This window comes from Nelumbo nucifera, chromosome 4, assembly GCF_055504915.1.
Source record: "Nelumbo nucifera cultivar China Antique chromosome 4, China Antique-T2T, whole genome shotgun sequence".
NCBI classification, from domain to species: domain Eukaryota; kingdom Viridiplantae; phylum Streptophyta; class Magnoliopsida; order Proteales; family Nelumbonaceae; genus Nelumbo; species Nelumbo nucifera.
This window is the reverse complement of record NC_142652.1, coordinates 52,213,809-52,229,237: the sequence shown is the minus strand read 5'-3', so window position 1 is coordinate 52,229,237 and position 15,429 is coordinate 52,213,809. Positions and strand designations below refer to the sequence as shown.

Genomic DNA, 15,429 nt, shown 5'->3' with positions numbered 1-15,429 from the left:
ATACACAGTTTTTTCAAATCTAAAACAATTAATGGAGGGGAGCAAGATAGTGCATAAAGATCTAAGCGAGCATGAATTAAACGGGTGCGATCATACCAGCACTAATGCACCGGATCCCATCAGAACTCCGAAGTTAAGCGTGCTTGGGCGAGAGTAGTACTAGGATGGGTGACCTCCTGGGAAGTCCTCGTGTTGCACCCCAATTTTATTAATATTTTATTTTGATTTGTATTTGCAAATTCCATTTGTTGTTTCTGGGAGACAACTGGAAACAATGCGTCGGATACTCGGACCATTTGCGGCACGATCGTCATTACTGAATGGCAACGAAGCAAGAACCGGGCTTTCGGCATTCGTCATGCATTGTGGGCCCCGCGATAGTATTGCATCTATCCGGGGGTGCGGCAGATCTGAAATGCAATCACTCTGCTCACGTAGGAGCTTGTGCACGGTTACCAAGGGAGGAAGGCTGCATACACAGTTTTTTCAAATCTAAAACAAATAATGGAGGGGAGCAAGATAGTGCATAAAGATCCAAGCGAGCATGAATTAAACGGGTGCGATCATACCAGCACTAATGCACCGGATCCCATCAGAACTCCGAAGTTAAGTGTGCATGGGCAGGAGTAGTCCTAGGATGGGTGACCTCCTGGGAAGTCCTCGTGTTGCACCCCAATTTTATTAATATTTTATTTCGATATCGTATTTGCAAATTCCATTTGTCGTTTCGGCGAGACAAACGCAAACAACGCGCCGGATACTCGGACCATTTGCGGCACGATTGTCATTACTGAATGGGAACCGTGAAAAAACCGGGCTTTTGGCATTCGTCTTGCATTGTGGGCCCCGCGATAGTATTGCATCTATCCGGGGGTGCGGCAGATCTAAAAAGCAAACACTCTGCTCACGTAAGAGCTTGTGCACGGTTACCAAGGGAGGAAGGCTGCATACACAGTTTTTTTCAAGTCTAAAACAATTAATGGAGGGGAGCAAGATAGTGCATAAAGATCTAAGCGAGCATGAATTAAACGGGTGCGATCATACCAGCACTAATGCACCGGATCCCATCAGAACTCCGAAGTTAACCGTGCTTGGGCGAGAGTAGTACTAGGATGGGTGACCTCCTGGGAAGTCCTCGTGTTGCACCCCAATTTTATTAATATTTTATTTTGATTTGTATTTGCAAATTCCATTTGTTGTTTCTGGGAGACAACTGGAAACAATGCGTCGGATACTCGGACCATTTGCGGCACGATCGTCATTACTGAATGGCAACGATGCAAGAACCGGGCTTTCGGCATTCGTCATGCATTGTGGGCCCCGCGATAGTATTGCATCTATCCGGGGGTGCGGCAGATCTAAAAAGCAAACACTCTGCTCACGTAAGAGCTTGTGCACGGTTACCAAGGGAGGAAGGCTGCATACACTATTTTTTCAAGTCTAAAACAATTAATGGAGGGGAGCAAGATAGTGCATAAAGATCTAAGCGAGCATGAATTAAACGGGTGCGATCATACCAGCACTAATGCACCGGATCCCATCAGAACTCCGAAGTTAACCGTGCTTGGGCGAGAGTAGTACTAGGATGGGTGACCTCCTGGGAAGTCCTCGTGTTGCACCCCAATTTTATTAATATTTTATTTTGATTTGTATTTGCAAATTCCATTTGTTGTTTCTGGGAGACAACTGGAAACAATGCGTCGGATACTCGGACCATTTGCGGCACGATCGTCATTACTGAATGGCAACGATGCAAGAACCGGGCTTTCGGCATTCGTCATGCATTGTGGGCCCCGCGATAGTATTGCATCTATCCGGGGGTGCGGCAGATCTGAAATGCAAACACTCTGCTCACGTAGGAGCTTGTGCACGGTTACCAAGGGTGGAAGGCTGCATACACAGTTTTTTCAAATCTAAAACAATTAATGGAGGGGAGCAAGATAGTGCATAAAGATCTAAGCGAGCATGAATTAAACGGGTGCGATCATACCAGCACTAATGCACCGGATCCCATCAGAACTCCGAAGTTAAGTGTGCATGGGCGGGAGTAGTCCTAGGATGGGTGACCTTCTGGGAAGTCCTCGTGTTGCACCCCAATTTTATTAATATTTTATTTCGATATCGCATTTGCAAATTCCATTTGTCGTTTCGGCGAGACAAACGCAAACAACGCGCCGGATACTCGGACCATTTGCGGCACAATCGTCATTACTGAATGAGAACCGTGCAAAAACCGGGCTTTTGGCATTCGTCGTGCATTGTGGGCCCCGCGATAGTATTGCATCTATCCGGGGGTGCGACAGATCTGAAAAGCAAACACTCTGCTCACGTAGGAGCTTGTGCACGGTTACCAAGGGAGGAAGGCTGCATACACAGTTTTTTCAAGTCTAAAACAATTAATGGAGGGGAGCAAGATAGTGCACAAAGATCTAAGCGAGCATGAATTAAACGGGTGCGATCATACCAGCACTAATGCACCGGATCTCATCAGAACTCCGAAGTTAAGCGTGCTTGGGCGAGAGTAGTATTAGGAAGGGTGACCTCCTGGGAAGTCCTCGTGTTGCACCCCAATTTTATTAATATTTTATTTTGATTTGTATTTGCAAATTCCATTTGTTGTTTCTTGGAGACAACTGGAAACAATGCGTCGGATACTCGGACCATTTGCGGCACGATCGTCATTACTGAATGGCAACGATGCAAGAACCGGGCTTTCGGCATTCGTCGTGCATTGTGGGCCCCGCGATAGTATTGCATCTATCCGGAGGTGCGGCAGATCTGAAAAGCAAACACTCCGCTCACGTAGGAGCTTGTGCACGGTTACCAAGGGAGGAAGGCTGCATACACATTTTTTTCAAATCTAAAACAATTAATGGAAGGGAGCAAGATAGTTCATAAAGATCTAAGCGAGCATGAATTAAACGGGTGCGATCATACCAGCACAAATGCACCGGATCCCATCAGAACTCCGAAGTTAAGTGTGCTTGGGCGAGAGTAGTATTAGGATGGGTGACCTCCTGGGAAGTCCTTGTGTTTCACCCCAATTTTATTAATATTTTATTTCGATATCGTATTTGCAAATTCCATTTGTCGTGTCGGCGAGACAAACTCAAACAACGCGCCGGATACTCGGACCATTTGCGGCACGATCGTCATTACTGAATGGGAACCGTGCAAAAACCGGGCTTTTGGCATTCGTCGTGCATTGTGGGCCCCGCGATAGTATTGCATCTATCCGGGGGTGCGGCAGATCTGAAAAGCAAACACTCTGCTCACGTAGGAGCTTGTGCACGGTTACCAAGGGAGGAAGGCTGCATACACAGTTTTTTCAAGTCTAAAACAATTAATGGAGGGGAGCAAGATAGTGCATAAAGATCTAAGCGAGCATGAATTAAACGGGTGCGATCATACCAGCACTAATGCACCGGATCCCATCAGAACTCCGAAGTTAAGTGTGCATGGGCGGGAGTAGTCCTAGGATGGGTGACCTCCTGGGAAGTCCTCGTGTTGCACCCCAATTTTATTAATATTTTATTTCGATATCGTATTTGCAAATTCCATTTGTCGTTTCGGCGAGACAAACGCAAACAACGCGCCGGATACTCGTACCATTTGCGGCACGATTGTCATTACTGAATGGGAACCGTGAAAAAACCGGGCTTTTGGCATTCGTCGTGCATTGTGGGCCCCGCGATAGTATTGCATCTATTCGGGGGTGCGGCAGATCTAAAATGCAAACACTCTGCTCACGTAAGAGCTTGTGCACGGTTACCAAGGGAGGAAGGCTGCATACACAGTTTTTTCAAGTCTAAAACAATTAATGGAGGGGAGCAAGATAGTGCATAAAGATCTAAGCGAGCATGAATTAAACGGGTGCGATCATACCAGCACTAATGCACCGGATCTCATCAGAACTCTGAAGTTAAGCGTGCTTGGGCGAGAGTAGTACTAGGATGGGTGACATCCTGGGAAGTCCTCGTGTTGCACCCCAATTTTATTAATATTTTATTTTGATTTGTATTTGCAAATTCCATTTGCTGTTTCTGGGAGATACTGGAAACAATGCGTCGGATACTCGGATCATTTGCGGCACGATCGTCATTACTGAATGGCCACGATGCAAGAACCGGGCTTTCGGCATTCGTCCTGCATTGTGGGCCCCGCGATAGTATTGCATCTATCCGGAGGTGCGGCAGATCTGAAAAGCAAACACTCCGCTCACGTAGGAGCTTGTGCACGGTTACCAAGGGAAGAAGGCTGCATACACATTTTTTTCAAATCTAAAACAATTAATGGAAGGGAGCAAGATAGGTCATAAAGATCTAAGCGAGCATGAATTAAACGGGTGCGATCATACCAGCACTAATGCACCGGATCCCATCAGAACTCCGAAGTTAAGCGTGCTTGGGCGAGAGTAGTACTAGGAAGGGTGACCTCCTGGGAAGTCCTCGTGTTGCACCCCAATTTTTTTAATATTTTATTTTGATTTGTATTTGCAAATTCCATTTGTTGTTTCTAGGAGACAACTGGAAACAATGCGTCGGATACTCGGACCATTTGCGGCACGATCGTCATTACTGAATGGCAACGATGCAAGAACCGGGCTTTCGGCATTCGTCATGCATTGTGGGCCCCGCGATAGTATTGCATCTATCCGGGGGTGCGGCAGATCTGAAATGCAAACACTCTGCTCACGTAGGAGCTTGTGCACGGTTACCAAGGGAGGAAGGCTGCATACACAGTTTTTTCAAATCTAAAACAATTAATGGAGGGGAGCAAGATAGTGCATAAAGATCTAAGCGAGCATGAATTAAACGGGTGCGATCATACCAGCACTAATGCACCGGATCCCATCAGAACTCCGAAGTTAAGTGTGCTTGGGCGAGCGTAGTACTAGGATGGGTGACCTCCTGTGAAGTCCTCGTGTTGCACCCCAATTTTATTAATATTTTATTTCGATATCGTATTTGCAAATTCCATTTGTCGTTTCGGCGAGACAAACGCAAACAACGCGCCGGATACTCGGACCATTTGCGGCACAATCGTCATTACTGAATGAGAACCGTGCAAAAACCGGGCTTTTGGCATTCGTCGTGCATTGTGGGCCCCGCGATAGTATTGCATCTATCCGGGGGTGCGACAGATCTGAAAAGCAAACACTCGGCTCACGTAGGAGCTTGTGCACGGTTACCAAGGGAGGAAGGCTGCATACACAATTTTTTCAAGTCTAAAACAATTAATGGAGGGGAGCAAGATAGTGCACAAAGATCTAAGCGAGCATGAATTAAACGGGTGCGATCATACCAGCACTAATGCACCTCCTGGAAACAATGCGTCGGATACTCGGATCATTTGCGGCACGATCGTCATTACTGAATGGCCACGATGCAAGAACCGGGCTTTCGGCATTCGTCATGCATTGTGGGCCCCGCGATAGTATTGCATCTATCCGGAGGTGCGGCAGATCTGAAAAGCAAACACTCCTCTCACGTAGGAGCTTGTGCACGGTTACCAAGGGAAGAAGGCTGCATACACATTTTTTTCAAATCTAAAACAATTAATGGAAGGGAGCAAGATAGGTCATAAAGATCTAAGCGAGCATGAATTAAACGGGTGCGGTCATACCAGCACTAATGCACCGGATCCCATCAGAACTCCGAAGTTAAGCGTGCTTGGGCGAGAGTAGTACTAGGAAGGGTGACCTCCTGGGAAGTCCTCGTGTTGCACCCCAATTTTATTAATATTTTATTTTGATTTGTATTTGCAAATTCCATTTGTTGTTTCTGGGAGACAACTGGAAACAATGCGTCGGATACTCGGACCATTTGCGGCACGATCGTCATTACTGAATGGCAACGATGCAAGAACCGGGCTTTCGGCATTCGTCGTGCATTGTGGGCCCCGCGATAGTATTGCATCTATCCGGAGGTGCGGCAGATCTGAAAAGCAAACACTCCGCTCACGTAGGAGCTTGTGCACGGTTACCAAGGGAGGAAGGCTGCATACACATTTTTTTCAAATCTAAAACAATTAATGGAAGGGAGCAAGATAGTTCATAAAGATCTAAGCGAGCATGAATTAAACTTGTGCGATCATACCAGCACAAATGCACCGGATCCCATCAGAACTCCGAAGTTAAGTGTGCTTGGGCGAGAGTAGTATTAGGATGGGTGACCTCCTGGGAAGTCCTTGTGTTTCACCCCAATTTTATTAATATTTTATTTCGATATCGTATTTGCAAATTCCATTTGTCGTGTCGGCGAGACAAACTCAAACAACGCGCCGGATACTCGGACCATTTGCGGCACGATCGTCATTACTGAATGGGAACCGTGCAAAAAGCGGGCTTTTGGCATTCGTCGTGCATTGTGGGCCCCGCGATAGTATTGCATCTATCCGGGGGTGCGGCAGATCTGAAAAGCAAACACTCTGCTCACGTAGGAGCTTGTGCACGGTTACCAAGGGAGGAAGGCTGCATACACAGTTTTTTCAAGTCTAAAACAATTAATGGAGGGGAGCAAGATAGTGCATAAAGATCTAAGCGAGCATGAATTAAACGGGTGCGATCATACCAGCACTAATGCACCGGATCCCATCAGAACTCCGAAGTTAAGCGTGCTTGGGCGAGAGTAGTACTAGGATGGGTGACCTCCTGGGAAGTCCTCGTGTTGCACCCCAATTTTATTAATATTTTATTTTGATTTGTATTTGCAAATTCCATTTGTTGTTTCTGGGAGACAACTGGAAACTATGCGTCGGATACTCGGACCATTTGCGGCACGATCGTCATTACTGAATGGCAACGATGCAAGAACCGGGCTTTCGGCATTCGTCATGCATTGTGGGCCCCGCGATAGTATTGCATCTATCCGGGGGTACGGCAGATCTGAAATACAAACACTCTGCTCACGTAGGAGCTTGTGCACGGTTACCAAGGGAGGAAGGCTGCATACACAGTTTTTTCAAATCTAAAACAATTAATGGAGGGGAGCAAGATAGTGCATAAAGATCTAAGCGAGCATGAATTAAACGGCTGCTATCATACCAGCACTAATGCACCGGATCCCATCAGAACTCCGAAGTTAAGTGTGCATGGGCGGGAGTAGTATTAGGATGGGTGACCTCCTGGGAAGTCCTCGTGTTGCACCCCAATTTTATTAATATTTTATTTCGATATCGTATTTGCAAATTCCATTTGTCGTGTCGGCGAGACAAACTCAAACAACGCGCCGGATACTCGGACCATTTGCGGCACGATCGTCATTACTGAATGGGAACCGTGCAAAAACCGGGCTTTTGGCATTCGTCGTGCATTGTGGGCCCCGCGATAGTATTGCATCTATCCGGGGGTGCGACAGATCTGAAAAGCAAACACTCTGCTCACGTAGGAGCTTGTGCACGGTTACCAAGGGAGGAAGGCTGCATACACAGTTTTTTTCAAGTCTAAAACAATTAATGGAGGGGAGCAAGATAGTGCATAAAGATCTAAGCGAGCATGAATTAAACGGGTGCGATCATACCGGCACTAATGCACCGGATCCCATCAGAACTCCGAAATTAAGCGTGCTTGGGCGAGAGTAGTACTAGGATGGGTGACCTCCTGGGAAGTCCTCGTGTTGCACCCCAATTTTATTAATATTTTATTTTGATTTGTATTTGCAAATTCCATTTGTTGTTTCTGGGAGACAACTGGAAACAATGCGTCGGATACTCGGACCATTTGCGGCACGATCGTCATTACTGAATGGCAACGATGCAAGAACCGGGCTTTCGGCATTCGTCATGCATTGTGGGCCCCGCGATAGTATTGCATCTATCCGGGGGTGCGGCAGATCTAAAAAGCAAACACTCTGCTCACGTAAGAGCTTGTGCACGGTTACCAAGGGAGGAAGGCTGCATACACTGTTTTTTCAAGTCTAAAACAATTAATGGAGGGGAGCAAGATAGTGCATAAAGATCTAAGCGAGCATGAATTAAACGGGTGCGATCATACCAGCACTAATGCACCGGATCCCATCAGAACTCCGAAGTTAAGCGTGCTTGGGCGAGAGTGGTACTAGGATGGGTGACCTCCTGGGAAGTCCTCGTGTTGCACCCCAATTTTATTAATATTTTATTTTGATTTGTATTTGCAAATTCCATTTGTTGTTTCTGGTAGACAACTGGAAACAATGCGTCGGATACTCGGACCATTTGCGGCACGATCGTCATTACTGAATGGCAACGATGCAAGAACCGGGCTTTCGGCATTCGTCATGCATTGTGGGCCCCGCGATAGTATTGCATCTATCCGGGGGTGCGGCAGATCTGAAATGCAAACACTCTGCTCACGTAGGAGCTTGTGCACGGTTACCAAGGGTGGAAGGCTGCATACACAGTTTTTTCAAATCTAAAACAATTAATGGAGGGGAGCAAGATAGTGCATAAAGATCTAAGCGAGCATGAATTAAACGGGTGCGATCATACCAGCACTAATGCACCGGATCCCATCAGAACTCCGAAGTTAAGTGTGCATGGGCGGGAGTAGTCCTAGGATGGGTGACCTCCTGGGAAGTCCTCGTGTTGCACCCCAATTTTATTAATATTTTATTTCGATATCGCATTTGCAAATTCCATTTGTCGTTTCGGCGAGACAAACGCAAACAACGCGCCGGATACTCGGACCATTTGCGGCACAATCGTCATTACTGAATGAGAACCGTGCAAAAACCGGGCTTTTGGCATTCGTCGTGCATTGTGGGCCCCGCGATAGTATTGCATCTATCCGGGGGTGCGACAGATCTGAAAAGCAAACACTCTGCTCACGTAGGAGCTTGTGCACGGTTACCAAGGGAGGAAGGCTGCATACACAGTTTTTTCAAGTCTAAAACAATTAATGGAGGGGAGCAAGATAGTGCACAAAGATCTAAGCGAGCATGAATTAAACGGGTGCGATCATACCAGCACTAATGCACCGGATCTCATCAGAACTCCGAAGTTAAGCGTGCTTGGGCGAGAGTAGTATTAGGAAGGGTGACCTCCTGGGAAGTCCTCGTGTTGCACCCCAATTTTATTAATATTTTATTTTGATTTGTATTTGCAAATTCCATTTGTTGTTTCTTGGAGACAACTGGAAACAATGCGTCGGATACTCGGACCATTTGCGGCACGATCGTCATTACTGAATGGCAACGATGCAAGAACCGGGCTTTCGGCAGTCGTCGTGCATTGTGGGCCCCGCGATAGTATTGCATCTATCCGGAGGTGCGGCAGATCTGAAAAGCAAACACTCCGCTCACGTAGGAGCTTGTGCACGGTTACCAAGGGAGGAAGGCTGCATACACATTTTTTTCAAATCTAAAACAATTAATGGAAGGGAGCAAGATAGTTCATAAAGATCTAAGCGAGCATGAATTAAACGGGTGCGATCATACCAACACAAATGCACCGGATCCCATCAGAACTCCGAAGTTAAGTGTGCTTGGGCGAGAGTAGTATTAGGATGGGTGACCTCCTGGGAAGTCCTTGTGTTTCACCCCAATTTTATTAATATTTTATTTCGATATCGTATTTGCAAATTCCATTTGTCGTGTCGGCGAGACAAACTCAAACAACGCGCCGGATACTCGGACCATTTGCGGCACGATCGTCATTACTGAATGGGAACCGTGCAAAAACCGGGCTTTTGGCATTCGTCGTGCATTGTGGGCCCCGCGATAGTATTGCATCTATCCGGGGGTGCGGCAGATCTGAAAAGCAAACACTCTGCTCACGTAGGAGCTTGTGCACGGTTACCAAGGGAGGAAGGCTGCACACACAGTTTTATCAAGTCTAAAACAATTAATGGAGGGGAGCAAGATAGTGCATAAAGATCTAAGCGAGCATGAATTAAACGGGTGCGATCATACCAGCACTAATGCACCGGATCCCATCAGAACTCCGAAGTTAAGTGTGCATGGGCGGGAGTAGTCCTAGGATGGGTGACCTCCTGGGAAGTCCTCGTGTTGCACCCCAATTTTATTAATATTTTATTTCGATATCGTATTTGCAAATTCCATTTGTCGTTTCGGCGAGACAAACGCAAACAACGCGCCGGATACTCGTACCATTTGCGGCACGATTGTCATTACTGAATGGGAACCGTGAAAAAACCGGGCTTTTGGCATTCGTCGTGCATTGTGGGCCCCGCGATAGTATTGTATCTATTCGGGGGTGCGGCAGATCTAAAAAGCAAACACTCTGCTCACGTAAGAGCTTGTGCACGGTTACCAAGGGAGGAAGGCTGCATACACAGTTTTTTCAAGTCTAAAACAATTAATGGAGGGGAGCAAGATAGTGCATAAAGATCTAAGCGAGCATGAATTAAACGGGTGCGATCATACCAGCACTAATGCACCGGATCCCATCAGAACTCCGAAGTTAAGCGTGCTTGGGCGAGAGTAGTACTAGGATGGGTGACCTCCTGGGAAGTCCTCGTGTTGCACCCCAATTTTATTAATATTTTATTTTGATTTGTATTTGCAAATTCCATTTGTTGTTTCTGGGAGACAACTGGAAACTATGCGTCGGATACTCGGACCATTTGCGGCACGATCGTCATTACTGAATGGCAACGATGCAAGAACCGGGCTTTCGGCATTCGTCATGCATTGTGGGCCCCGCGATAGTATTGCATCTATCCGGGGGTACGGCAGATCTGAAATACAAACACTCTGCTCACGTAGGAGCTTGTGCACGGTTACCAAGGGAGGAAGGCTGCATACACAGTTTTTTCAAATCTAAAACAATTAATGGAGGAAAGCAAGATAGTGCATAAAGATCTAAGCGAGCATGAATTAAACGGCTGCTATCATACCAGCACTAATGCACCGGATCCCATCAGAACTCCGAAGTTAAGTGTGCATGGGCGGGAGTAGTATTAGGATGGGTGACCTCCTGGGAAGTCCTCGTGTTGCACCCCAATTTTATTAATATTTTATTTCGATATCGTATTTGCAAATTCCATTTGTCGTGTCGGCGAGACAAACTCAAACAACGCGCCGGATACTCGGACCATTTGCGGCACGATCGTCATTACTGAATGGGAACCGTGCAAAAACCGGGCTTTTGGCATTCGTCGTGCATTGTGGGCCCCGCGATAGTATTGCATCTATCCGGGGGTGCGACAGATCTGAAAAGCAAACACTCTGCTCACGTAGGAGCTTGTGCACGGTTACCAAGGGAGGAAGGCTGCATACACAGTTTTTTTCAAGTCTAAAACAATTAATGGAGGGGAGCAAGATAGTGCATAAAGATCTAAGCGAGCATGAATTAAACGGGTGCGATCATACCGGCACTAATGCACCGGATCCCATCAGAACTCCGAAATTAAGCGTGCTTGGGCGAGAGTAGTACTAGGATGGGTGACCTCCTGGGAAGTCCTCGTGTTGCACCCCAATTTTATTAATATTTTATTTTGATTTGTATTTGCAAATTCCATTTGTTGTTTCTGGGAGACAACTGGAAACAATGCGTCGGATACTCGGACCATTTGCGGCACGATCGTCATTACTGAATGGCAACGATGCAAGAACCGGGCTTTCGGCATTCGTCATGCATTGTGGGCCCCGCGATAGTATTGCATCTATCCGGGGGTGCGGCAGATCTAAAAAGCAAACACTCTGCTCACGTAAGAGCTTGTGCACGGTTACCAAGGGAGGAAGGCTGCATACACTGTTTTTTCAAGTCTAAAACAATTAATGGAGGGGAGCAAGATAGTGCATAAAGATCTAAGCGAGCATGAATTAAACGGGTGCGATCATACCAGCACTAATGCACCGGATCCCATCAGAACTCCGAAGTTAAGCGTGCTTGGGCGAGAGTGGTACTAGGATGGGTGACCTCCTGGGAAGTCCTCGTGTTGCACCCCAATTTTATTAATATTTTATTTTGATTTGTATTTGCAAATTCCATTTGTTGTTTCTGGTAGACAACTGGAAACAATGCGTCGGATACTCGGACCATTTGCGGCACGATCGTCATTACTGAATGGCAACGATGCAAGAACCGGGCTTTCGGCATTCGTCATGCATTGTGGGCCCCGCGATAGTATTGCATCTATCCGGGGGTGCGGCAGATCTGAAATGCAAACACTCTGCTCACGTAGGAGCTTGTGCACGGTTACCAAGGGTGGAAGGCTGCATACACAGTTTTTTCAAATCTAAAACAATTAATGGAGGGGAGCAAGATAGTGCATAAAGATCTAAGCGAGCATGAATTAAACGGGTGCGATCATACCAGCACTAATGCACCGGATCCCATCAGAACTCCGAAGTTAAGTGTGCATGGGCGGGAGTAGTCCTAGGATGGGTGACCTCCTGGGAAGTCCTCGTGTTGCACCCCAATTTTATTAATATTTTATTTCGATATCGCATTTGCAAATTCCATTTGTCGTTTCGGCGAGACAAACGCAAACAACGCGCCGGATACTCGGACCATTTGCGGCACAATCGTCATTACTGAATGAGAACCGTGCAAAAACCGGGCTTTTGGCATTCGTCGTGCATTGTGGGCCCCGCGATAGTATTGCATCTATCCGGGGGTGCGACAGATCTGAAAAGCAAACACTCTGCTCACGTAGGAGCTTGTGCACGGTTACCAAGGGAGGAAGGCTGCATACACAGTTTTTTCAAGTCTAAAACAATTAATGGAGGGGAGCAAGATAGTGCACAAAGATCTAAGCGAGCATGAATTAAACGGGTGCGATCATACCAGCACTAATGCACCGGATCTCATCAGAACTCCGAAGTTAAGCGTGCTTGGGCGAGAGTAGTATTAGGAAGGGTGACCTCCTGGGAAGTCCTCGTGTTGCACCCCAATTTTATTAATATTTTATTTTGATTTGTATTTGCAAATTCCATTTGTTGTTTCTTGGAGACAACTGGAAACAATGCGTCGGATACTCGGACCATTTGCGGCACGATCGTCATTACTGAATGGCAACGATGCAAGAACCGGGCTTTCGGCAGTCGTCGTGCATTGTGGGCCCCGCGATAGTATTGCATCTATCCGGAGGTGCGGCAGATCTGAAAAGCAAACACTCCGCTCACGTAGGAGCTTGTGCACGGTTACCAAGGGAGGAAGGCTGCATACACATTTTTTTCAAATCTAAAACAATTAATGGAAGGGAGCAAGATAGTTCATAAAGATCTAAGCGAGCATGAATTAAACGGGTGCGATCATACCAACACAAATGCACCGGATCCCATCAGAACTCCGAAGTTAAGTGTGCTTGGGCGAGAGTAGTATTAGGATGGGTGACCTCCTGGGAAGTCCTTGTGTTTCACCCCAATTTTATTAATATTTTATTTCGATATCGTATTTGCAAATTCCATTTGTCGTGTCGGCGAGACAAACTCAAACAACGCGCCGGATACTCGGACCATTTGCGGCACGATCGTCATTACTGAATGGGAACCGTGCAAAAACCGGGCTTTTGGCATTCGTCGTGCATTGTGGGCCCCGCGATAGTATTGCATCTATCCGGGGGTGCGGCAGATCTGAAAAGCAAACACTCTGCTCACGTAGGAGCTTGTGCACGGTTACCAAGGGAGGAAGGCTGCACACACAGTTTTATCAAGTCTAAAACAATTAATGGAGGGGAGCAAGATAGTGCATAAAGATCTAAGCGAGCATGAATTAAACGGGTGCGATCATACCAGCACTAATGCACCGGATCCCATCAGAACTCCGAAGTTAAGTGTGCATGGGCGGGAGTAGTCCTAGGATGGGTGACCTCCTGGGAAGTCCTCGTGTTGCACCCCAATTTTATTAATATTTTATTTCGATATCGTATTTGCAAATTCCATTTGTCGTTTCGGCGAGACAAACGCAAACAACGCGCCGGATACTCGTACCATTTGCGGCACGATTGTCATTACTGAATGGGAACCGTGAAAAAACCGGGCTTTTGGCATTCGTCGTGCATTGTGGGCCCCGCGATAGTATTGTATCTATTCGGGGGTGCGGCAGATCTAAAAAGCAAACACTCTGCTCACGTAAGAGCTTGTGCACGGTTACCAAGGGAGGAAGGCTGCATACACAGTTTTTTCAAGTCTAAAACAATTAATGGAGGGGAGCAAGATAGTGCATAAAGATCTAAGCGAGCCTGAATTAAACGGGTGCGATCATACCAGCACTAATGCACCGGATCCCATCAGAACTCCGAAGTTAAGCGTGCCTGGGCGAGAGTAGTACTAGGATGGGTGACCTCCGGGGAAGTCCTCGTGTTGCACCCCAATTTTATTAATATTTTATTTTGATTTGTATTTGCAAATTCCATTTGTTGTTTCTGGGAGACAACTGGAAACAATGCGTCGGATACTCGGACCATTTGCGGCACGATCGTCATTACTGAATGGCAACGATGCAAGAACCGGGCTTTCGGCATTCGTCATGCATTGTTGGCCCCGCGATAGTATTGCATCTATCCGGGGGTGCGGCAGATCTGAAATACAAACACTCTGCTCACGTAGGAGCTTGTGCACGGTTACCAAGGGAGGAAGGCTGCATACACAGTTTTTTCAAATCTAAAACAATTAATGGAGGGGAGCAAGATAGTGCATAAAGATCTAAGCGAGCATGAATTAAACGGGTGCGATCATACCAGCACTAATGCACCGGATCCCATCAGAACTCCGAAGTTAAGCGTGCTTGGGCGAGAGTAGTACTAGGATGGGTGACCTCCTGGGAAGTCCTCGTGTTGCACCCCAATTTGATTAATATTTTATTTTGATTTGTATTTGCAAATTCCATTTGTTGTTTCTGGGAGACAACTGGAAACAATGCGTCGGATACTCGGACCATTTGCGGCACGATCGTCATTACTGAATGGCAACGATGCAAGAACCGGGCTTTCGGCATTCGTCATGCATTGTGGGCCCCGCGATAGTATTGCATCTATCCGGGGGTGCGGCAGATCTGAAATGCAAACACTCTGCTCACGTAGGAACTTGTGCACGGTTACCAAGGGAGGAAGGCTGCATACACAGTTTTTTCAAATCTTAAACAATTAATGGAGGGGAGCAAGATAGTGCATAAAGATCTAAGCGAGCATGAATTAAACGGGTGCGATCATACCAGCACTAATGCAGCGGATCCCATCAGAACTCCGAAGTTAAGTGTGCATGGGCGGGAGTAGTCCTAGGATGGGTGACCTCCTGGGAAGTCCTCGTGTTGCACCCCAATTTTATTAATATTTTATTGCGATATCGTATTTGCAAATTCCATTTGTCGTTTCGGCGAGACAAACGCAAACAACGCGCCGGATACTCGGACCATTTGCGGCACGATTGTCATTACTGAATGGGAACCGTGAAAAAACTGGGCTTTTGGCATTCGTCGTGCATTGTGGGCCCCGCGATAGTATTGCATCTATCCGGGGGTGCGGCAGATCTAAAAAGCAAACACTCT

The 15,429-nt window shown here is 46.8% G+C and overlaps 31 non-coding genes and 1 pseudogene across 31 annotated transcripts; all 32 read left to right on the top strand.

Annotated features, from left to right (window-relative positions):
- Positions 1 to 82: 82 nt before the first annotated feature.
- LOC148796757 (5S ribosomal RNA) lies at positions 83 to 201 on the top strand. The gene has a single exon (XR_016073492.1). It is a non-coding gene; the product is annotated as a 5S ribosomal RNA (ribosomal RNA).
- A 354-nt stretch (positions 202 to 555) lies between these two features.
- Positions 556 to 674, top strand: LOC148796756 (5S ribosomal RNA). The gene has a single exon (XR_016069304.1). It is a non-coding gene; the product is annotated as a 5S ribosomal RNA (ribosomal RNA).
- A 356-nt stretch (positions 675 to 1,030) lies between these two features.
- On the top strand, positions 1,031 to 1,149 carry LOC148796755 (5S ribosomal RNA). The gene has a single exon (XR_016071651.1). It is a non-coding gene; the product is annotated as a 5S ribosomal RNA (ribosomal RNA).
- Positions 1,150 to 1,503: 354 nt separating this feature from the next.
- On the top strand, positions 1,504 to 1,622 carry LOC148796754 (5S ribosomal RNA). Its single transcript, XR_016071650.1, has one exon. It is a non-coding gene; the product is annotated as a 5S ribosomal RNA (ribosomal RNA).
- A 354-nt stretch (positions 1,623 to 1,976) lies between these two features.
- Positions 1,977 to 2,095, top strand: LOC148796753 (5S ribosomal RNA). Its single transcript, XR_016074858.1, has one exon. It is a non-coding gene; the product is annotated as a 5S ribosomal RNA (ribosomal RNA).
- Positions 2,096 to 2,450: 355 nt separating this feature from the next.
- Positions 2,451 to 2,569, top strand: LOC148796752 (5S ribosomal RNA). The gene has a single exon (XR_016074509.1). It is a non-coding gene; the product is annotated as a 5S ribosomal RNA (ribosomal RNA).
- A 354-nt stretch (positions 2,570 to 2,923) lies between these two features.
- Positions 2,924 to 3,042, top strand: LOC148796751 (5S ribosomal RNA). The gene has a single exon (XR_016075590.1). It is a non-coding gene; the product is annotated as a 5S ribosomal RNA (ribosomal RNA).
- Positions 3,043 to 3,397: 355 nt separating this feature from the next.
- LOC148796750 (5S ribosomal RNA) lies at positions 3,398 to 3,516 on the top strand. Its single transcript, XR_016074005.1, has one exon. It is a non-coding gene; the product is annotated as a 5S ribosomal RNA (ribosomal RNA).
- A 355-nt stretch (positions 3,517 to 3,871) lies between these two features.
- On the top strand, positions 3,872 to 3,990 carry LOC148796749 (5S ribosomal RNA). Its single transcript, XR_016069327.1, has one exon. It is a non-coding gene; the product is annotated as a 5S ribosomal RNA (ribosomal RNA).
- A 353-nt stretch (positions 3,991 to 4,343) lies between these two features.
- LOC148796748 (5S ribosomal RNA) lies at positions 4,344 to 4,462 on the top strand. The gene has a single exon (XR_016071462.1). It is a non-coding gene; the product is annotated as a 5S ribosomal RNA (ribosomal RNA).
- A 354-nt stretch (positions 4,463 to 4,816) lies between these two features.
- Positions 4,817 to 4,935, top strand: LOC148796747 (5S ribosomal RNA). Its single transcript, XR_016073271.1, has one exon. It is a non-coding gene; the product is annotated as a 5S ribosomal RNA (ribosomal RNA).
- A 676-nt stretch (positions 4,936 to 5,611) lies between these two features.
- On the top strand, positions 5,612 to 5,730 carry LOC148796746 (5S ribosomal RNA). Its single transcript, XR_016072257.1, has one exon. It is a non-coding gene; the product is annotated as a 5S ribosomal RNA (ribosomal RNA).
- Positions 5,731 to 6,084: 354 nt separating this feature from the next.
- LOC148796745 (5S ribosomal RNA) lies at positions 6,085 to 6,203 on the top strand (annotated as a pseudogene).
- Positions 6,204 to 6,558: 355 nt separating this feature from the next.
- Positions 6,559 to 6,677, top strand: LOC148796744 (5S ribosomal RNA). Its single transcript, XR_016073481.1, has one exon. It is a non-coding gene; the product is annotated as a 5S ribosomal RNA (ribosomal RNA).
- Positions 6,678 to 7,031: 354 nt separating this feature from the next.
- Positions 7,032 to 7,150, top strand: LOC148796743 (5S ribosomal RNA). The gene has a single exon (XR_016070301.1). It is a non-coding gene; the product is annotated as a 5S ribosomal RNA (ribosomal RNA).
- Positions 7,151 to 7,506: 356 nt separating this feature from the next.
- Positions 7,507 to 7,625, top strand: LOC148796742 (5S ribosomal RNA). Its single transcript, XR_016072379.1, has one exon. It is a non-coding gene; the product is annotated as a 5S ribosomal RNA (ribosomal RNA).
- Positions 7,626 to 7,979: 354 nt separating this feature from the next.
- On the top strand, positions 7,980 to 8,098 carry LOC148796741 (5S ribosomal RNA). The gene has a single exon (XR_016071496.1). It is a non-coding gene; the product is annotated as a 5S ribosomal RNA (ribosomal RNA).
- A 354-nt stretch (positions 8,099 to 8,452) lies between these two features.
- LOC148796740 (5S ribosomal RNA) lies at positions 8,453 to 8,571 on the top strand. The gene has a single exon (XR_016074004.1). It is a non-coding gene; the product is annotated as a 5S ribosomal RNA (ribosomal RNA).
- A 355-nt stretch (positions 8,572 to 8,926) lies between these two features.
- On the top strand, positions 8,927 to 9,045 carry LOC148796739 (5S ribosomal RNA). Its single transcript, XR_016074508.1, has one exon. It is a non-coding gene; the product is annotated as a 5S ribosomal RNA (ribosomal RNA).
- Positions 9,046 to 9,399: 354 nt separating this feature from the next.
- Positions 9,400 to 9,518, top strand: LOC148796738 (5S ribosomal RNA). Its single transcript, XR_016070299.1, has one exon. It is a non-coding gene; the product is annotated as a 5S ribosomal RNA (ribosomal RNA).
- Positions 9,519 to 9,873: 355 nt separating this feature from the next.
- Positions 9,874 to 9,992, top strand: LOC148796737 (5S ribosomal RNA). Its single transcript, XR_016074003.1, has one exon. It is a non-coding gene; the product is annotated as a 5S ribosomal RNA (ribosomal RNA).
- A 355-nt stretch (positions 9,993 to 10,347) lies between these two features.
- LOC148796736 (5S ribosomal RNA) lies at positions 10,348 to 10,466 on the top strand. The gene has a single exon (XR_016073470.1). It is a non-coding gene; the product is annotated as a 5S ribosomal RNA (ribosomal RNA).
- A 354-nt stretch (positions 10,467 to 10,820) lies between these two features.
- LOC148796735 (5S ribosomal RNA) lies at positions 10,821 to 10,939 on the top strand. Its single transcript, XR_016070300.1, has one exon. It is a non-coding gene; the product is annotated as a 5S ribosomal RNA (ribosomal RNA).
- A 356-nt stretch (positions 10,940 to 11,295) lies between these two features.
- On the top strand, positions 11,296 to 11,414 carry LOC148796734 (5S ribosomal RNA). The gene has a single exon (XR_016072378.1). It is a non-coding gene; the product is annotated as a 5S ribosomal RNA (ribosomal RNA).
- A 354-nt stretch (positions 11,415 to 11,768) lies between these two features.
- Positions 11,769 to 11,887, top strand: LOC148796733 (5S ribosomal RNA). The gene has a single exon (XR_016071495.1). It is a non-coding gene; the product is annotated as a 5S ribosomal RNA (ribosomal RNA).
- Positions 11,888 to 12,241: 354 nt separating this feature from the next.
- On the top strand, positions 12,242 to 12,360 carry LOC148796732 (5S ribosomal RNA). Its single transcript, XR_016074002.1, has one exon. It is a non-coding gene; the product is annotated as a 5S ribosomal RNA (ribosomal RNA).
- Positions 12,361 to 12,715: 355 nt separating this feature from the next.
- Positions 12,716 to 12,834, top strand: LOC148796731 (5S ribosomal RNA). Its single transcript, XR_016074507.1, has one exon. It is a non-coding gene; the product is annotated as a 5S ribosomal RNA (ribosomal RNA).
- A 354-nt stretch (positions 12,835 to 13,188) lies between these two features.
- LOC148796730 (5S ribosomal RNA) lies at positions 13,189 to 13,307 on the top strand. The gene has a single exon (XR_016070298.1). It is a non-coding gene; the product is annotated as a 5S ribosomal RNA (ribosomal RNA).
- Positions 13,308 to 13,662: 355 nt separating this feature from the next.
- LOC148796729 (5S ribosomal RNA) lies at positions 13,663 to 13,781 on the top strand. Its single transcript, XR_016074001.1, has one exon. It is a non-coding gene; the product is annotated as a 5S ribosomal RNA (ribosomal RNA).
- A 355-nt stretch (positions 13,782 to 14,136) lies between these two features.
- LOC148796728 (5S ribosomal RNA) lies at positions 14,137 to 14,255 on the top strand. Its single transcript, XR_016071666.1, has one exon. It is a non-coding gene; the product is annotated as a 5S ribosomal RNA (ribosomal RNA).
- A 354-nt stretch (positions 14,256 to 14,609) lies between these two features.
- On the top strand, positions 14,610 to 14,728 carry LOC148796727 (5S ribosomal RNA). The gene has a single exon (XR_016073459.1). It is a non-coding gene; the product is annotated as a 5S ribosomal RNA (ribosomal RNA).
- Positions 14,729 to 15,082: 354 nt separating this feature from the next.
- On the top strand, positions 15,083 to 15,201 carry LOC148796726 (5S ribosomal RNA). The gene has a single exon (XR_016069539.1). It is a non-coding gene; the product is annotated as a 5S ribosomal RNA (ribosomal RNA).
- The last annotated feature ends 228 nt before the right edge of the window (positions 15,202 to 15,429 follow it).